The sequence below is a fragment of the Hypomesus transpacificus genome, unplaced genomic scaffold (assembly GCF_021917145.1).
Source record: "Hypomesus transpacificus isolate Combined female unplaced genomic scaffold, fHypTra1 scaffold_55, whole genome shotgun sequence".
NCBI lineage: Eukaryota > Metazoa > Chordata > Actinopteri > Osmeriformes > Osmeridae > Hypomesus > Hypomesus transpacificus.
The window spans coordinates 424,553-430,552 of NW_025814032.1; positions in this window are offsets into that span (position 1 = coordinate 424,553).

Consider the following 6,000-nt stretch of genomic DNA (forward strand, 5'->3'; position numbering starts at 1 on the left):
TCCCTCTCTGCCCGTTTTGTTGGACCCTACAAAGTAGAGAGAAAGTTGAGCGAGACAGATTACGTGATCAAGACCCCTGATCGTAAACGTCAGAGCCGTGTCTGTCACGTAAACATGCTGAAATTGTACCACTCCAGAGATGACTCTCCAAATGCGACTGCTGTACCTGCGGTCTCCTCGGTGGCTGCAGTGGTGCTGTCCCAAAGTGCTAATAATGCACCTGTGGACGACGAGAACGGGTTGAGTCCTCGTATGGCTTCAGCTCAGCTCAGTGCGCGGTTGGCGAACTCCGAGCTACTGCCAAACTTACCAGCGCTATTAGTGCATCTGTGTGGGGAGCAACAAGCCGATATTGTGAAGCTAGTAGACTCTTTCCCGTCTATATGTGGTGATATCCCAAGCCGCACTACCGTGCTAGTCCATGATGTTGATGTGGGCGATGCCGTCCCAATAAAGCAGCATCCTTATCGGGTGAACGCAGCAAAAAGGGAGATAATGAAACAGGAGGTTGCTTACCTGCTGGAGAATGGGCTAGCCACTCACAGTTCTAGTCCTTGGAGCTCACCGTGTTTGCTGGTACCAAAACCTGATGGCACCCATAGATTTTGTACAGACTATAGAAATGTAAATACTGTCGCAGTCCCTGACTCCTTTCCGTTGCCGCGCGTCGACGATTGCGTTGACACCATCGGTTCTGCTACCTTCGTTACCAAGCTGGATTTGTTAAAGGGCTACTGGCAGGTCCCATTGTCTCCGCGTGCTGCGGAGATTTCTGCTTTCGTGACACCTGACAGCTTCATGCAATACACAGTGATGGCCTTCGGCATGCGTAACGCTCCAGCCACCTTCCAACGCCTAGTCAACCTGGTGTTGGCTGACGTTCCTGATTGTTGCGCCTACCTAGACGACTTGATGGTCCATTCATCCACCTGGGAAAGCCACCTAAAAACCCTATACACTGTATTCAGCCGTTTAGCAGCTGCCTCACTGACTCTTAATCTGGCAAAATGCGAGTTTGGGAAGGCAGCTGTTACCTACCTCGGGAAGCAGGTGGGGCGTGGACAGGTACGTCCAGTTGCCGAAAATGTCTCTGCAATAACTGCTTTTTCTGCCCCTGCTACAAGGAGAAACCTACGCCGGTTCCTGGGTATGGCGGGCTACTACCGTTCCTTCTGCAGGAACTTCTCGTCTGTGGTGGCCCCGCTGACCAGCCTACTAAGCCCTACACGCCAGTTTCAGTGGACCGCTGAGTGCCAAGCTGCTTTTGACACTGTAAAGGTACTGTTGAGTAGTTCCCCTGTTCTTGCCGGTCCCGATTTTGGCAAGCCGTTTAAAATAGAAGTTGATGCCAGTGCTGTCGGGGCAGGGGCTGTCCTGTTGCAGGAGGATGACGAGGGGGTTGACCACCCCGTGTGTTACTTCTCAAGAAAGTTTACTGGTGCTCAGACCCGCTACTCCACCATCGAGCAGGAAACTCTGGCGCTGTTGTTGGTGCTTGAATACTTTGAGGTTTATGTTGGTTCCAGTATGTTTATTATTTCCCCACCCCTAAAAAAACTTGAATATTTGCACTACATACACAATGTCGATGTCAAAATATTTGTCTTGGTCCAGGTTGAGTTGCTTGTATTCGTGCAAACGTTCCGTTTAACGGTTTAGGCTTGAATTAAAGGCCATATTGCAGGTTTATTTTTCCACTGAATTCGCTATTTGCTTGTTGGTAATAAACATTTAAACTTATCCATTGTATTTGATGTTGTTCCTCAGCGGCTATCCTCAGCAAATACTGAGGATAGCCTACCAAAGTTGAGTTAGCCAATGTCTTTAGCGATGCTAGCTAACGTTAGTTTGCTAGCTGTATATAACATTTCACTGGGTCTTGCAACTGTTTTATTGACTGAAATTATTATGAAATGTAATGTTATATTAGCCATTTGCCTACTTTAGCTAGTCACAGTATTTCCATGTGCTGAAAGTGTAACTGAGAAGACGCAGTAATTAATTCCTCTTTCAAGTAATAAGCCCTCGTGTTCAAGTGTTGAGCATTAAAGAAGCTGCACGGTCTGTAGAGATCTTGGGGCGAAGCTGCAATACAGTACATAACAGAAAGTGTTTCATTCCGCATCCATCCATTTAATTGGCTTTGATGGTCATCAGGTCTCAGCAATCTTTAACACTATTTGGAGACACCATTTGTAGATATTTTAAATGATATACATATCTTGAGTGCTTCATGTACCCATCAATCAACAGTGGTGTTTAACCTGCAATATGGCCTTTAAGTTTTTGTGGCAAAAAGTGCCTTGTGTGGCACAAGGGAACTCAGTGCTAGCCAAACGTCACAACGTCATCACACGATAGCAACAACGCATACATACAACGTTCTTGTAAGACAGACAGCAATATCAGCAAGCCCTCAGCATTAGTACTGTAGCTAAAAGTCTAGGAAAGTTGAGGCTACTTGGTTCCCCTTCATTCTTTTGGTGAGCAGTCTCACCAGTCTTACCCGGCGTCATGGAGCCGACCAGCTAAATACTTATTTAGCACTAGCGTTGCTACCTGCATATACTTAAGGCTGACAGCTGTGACCCATTTTGCTCCTAGATTCAGACCTCGACCCAGTAAATTGTAGAGCTAGCTAACTACTACACTTTTGCTGTGTGGGAATTGCAGGAGCTAACCAGTCGAAGGGCGTTGTGACAATCAGGTCCCCCTGTCTCAGATCAGCATCACCAGAGTACTAAGAGGGCACTCCCTCTTCACACCTGCAAACAATGAAACCAATCAGTCACTCCCTTCACTCTGTGCTGAGTCTTGTTAACTAGGGATGGGACGTATGGCACTGACGCATCGATGCTTGTGTCGCAAAACCAATACGCACAGTTTCGAAAAAGTGTTTGGGAGCTTGTATCAAATTACGAAACCACGTGACAGATGACGTTCAATGCTTCAAACGTCACGAACTGGTTCGAAGTTTTGCCGCTCTTCTGAACCAGAGCCATGGAAGGAACGAAGCCACCGCTTCTTGTTAAAGACAAATCTCACATTGTCAGAGAAGCAGCACCAGGCATCGCTAGAGTTTCTTCCATCAGTCATTATTATTTAGCCAAATCCGTATAGTAATAATTATAAATCCGTGCATTTGTGTTGTGTTATTTTATTGAAATGAAACGTAACATGATAGGACTAGGTAGGTCTATACAGTGCCCAGAAAACAAATGTTGATGATTCGTCAACATTGTCAACAGTAATAATAATTTGTAAAAATAAAGTTCCCCCAGTTCACAATAGACCTACATATCACAAATGTTAAGAAAAAATCGGTGTTATCTAGTTTAATTGATATAAAGACCATATCGTATAAAGTCCGTCCACCCGCAACAAAAAGTAATGATTTCTTCGGTGGTGTAGTTGGTTAAAGCATTGTACGCCAACATATTGTTCATGCGAATCTGGAATCCTGAGTTCGCGCCTCAATGCAGGGACCCTCGTACGACGTTCTTTAACTTTTACTGTGAGAAAATGACATAATTCTAAAGGCCTACGGATGTATCACAACATTTTAATGTGTGAGAACTAATATCAGATCAAAATGAACACACGTAGCCTTAATTAAATATTGAATAACGTAGGGTAGTCTACCGTCGGAGACAACCACTACGCCTCATTCAGCCAGTTTTAGCGGCTGCTAGATGACGCTGTTCATTTTCAATGCGCCGATAGTTCGGCTCTTTGGGCCGGCACAATCCGGAAGAAACCACCAAAGCTTCACAAGGCATCGTTCGCCCATCCCTATTGTTAACATTAGAGTAACATTCTATGCAATATACGGATAGACCCTGTGATCTACTGACCTTGTGTTACGGCCTCTCTCTCTTTCCTGCTATCTGGTACCTCTCAGGTGTGGTGCGTTTCCAGCTGATGACGTGGGCGTGTCCATCAAGGCTCCTCGTTAGCCAATCAGGAGAGCTCCATACCCTTAAGAGTGTCAGTTTGTATGTGTTGGTGGAGGGAGGTGGCAAGGGCTTTGTTTGTATGAGCCAGTTATGGTATTGTGGAGAGCTGTGAAAGTTGTTCATGTGTAGACCTATTGTGTTTGTAACCCTGGTCTGTGGAGTAGGGCTAGGCAAGATACCCTGGGGTTTACATACACCCGTAGGTAACTCGTTGTTATATACACCAGGTTAGAAGCCAGCGTCTGTCACCCTGTGTTATGTAGCAGTGAAGTTAGTTGTAGGGATATAGAGAAGTGAATGTGATACTTTGTGTATGTGATACTGTGAGATACCAAGTGTAATGTGATACTGTGAGATACTAAGTGCAATGTGATATTGTGAGGACTGGAGGGGTAGGGAAGCTCAGGGACTCTTTGTTTATTTCTTTGATTTGGCAGACCGCTGGCACTGCCCTACTCCTAACCCTTTGCCATGTTCTTATTAAAACCGCGTAACACGGCATTCCTGGTTGTGGCAAACACGTTTATTGGCGTAACCTGCCCGCATCCTCCACGGTTCCTGTGCGCAGTGGGGCGTTGCGTTCCCTCTTTCGGGAGGCGTACCTAACACCTTGATTTTGCCCCTGACTTTGTATCTGCTTCATCTGAACGATTCCAGACGCCGTGATCCAGACCCTTGCCTGTCCTGTGGAACCTGTCCAAGCCTAGCCTTCATTGCCCAGTCCGCCCCTGTTTGACCTACGCCTGTGACCTGACTACCCTTTTGGATTTCCTCTCTGGCTCTGACTGTGTATGACCCCTGCTTGTCCGACCACGTCTAAATAAATCTGCACTTGGATCCAGCACCTGTTGTCTTGGGAGTCTGTCCGTTACAGAAGACTCAGCCTTTACCGACATGGATCCAGCGGAGTTGACGAATGCCTTGACATCTCATGGAACACTACTCGGAGATCACGACTCGCAGATTCGACGCCTAGCTCAATCTCTGAGTGAACTCGCAATCTGGGTGGATAATACACGTCTACCCTCCCAGGAACCTTCACCTGGGTCTGACCACGTAAGACCCGTCCAGTTGGCTACCCCAGAAAAGTATGACGGCTCTCCCGATGGCTGTGATGGCTTTTTAGTGCAATGTCCTCTCTATTTTGCACACCAACCAGCTGCGTTCTCGGACGATGCGGCACGGATAGCCTTTTCGATAACGCTCCTACGCAGAAGAGCGCTACAGTGGGCTTCAGCCATCTGGTCCTGTGGAGGAGAGCTGACACGTTCATTTACGGACTTTACCAACCATTTCCGGGAGGTCTTTGATCATCCAGCTGAAGGACGGTCTGCGGGAGGTCAGCTACTAGCGCTTTGGCAAGGATCGCAGTCAGCAGCCGACTACGCTATGCGCTTCTGCACCCTGGCAGCTGCCAGTAGATGGAACAATTCGGCCCTACTGGCGGTCTTCCGACAAGGACTGTCTCGTGAGCTGCAATCCGAGCTTGCCTGTAGAGACCAAGATGCAGACCTAGAACATTTCATTCAGTTAGCAGTACGCCTTGATAACCTGGTGCGGTCAAGAAGACACCCGCTGGTAATGCCCACTGTGCAGACGTACAGTCCTCAGACACGCCTCCGCTCCCCAAGAACCTATGCAAATCGGCCGTAACCACCTTACCGTGGAAGAACTAGAGCGCCGGATGGCCAACTGGCTATGCCTGTATTGTGGAAGTCCTGGCCACTTTCGCAATCAATGCTCCGTGCGAACAAGGACCGCATCCCCGAGACCTCCCCTATCGGTGATTATAATTCAATGCCCTTAGTGTCTCTTAAGCAAATGAAGGTGTTCGGGGAAATCAGGTGGAAGGACACGTTACTCTCTATCTCCGCCTTAGTGGATTCCGGGTCTGCTGGCAACTTCATAGATGTCCACACTGCAAAACGTCTTGGTGTTCCCCTCCTGCCCTGTAAACCCCCTTTGCGGATCAGTTCAGTAGATAACCAACCAATTGGGACAGGATGTATTTCTTATCGAACGGAAACCCTGTCATTCACAATAG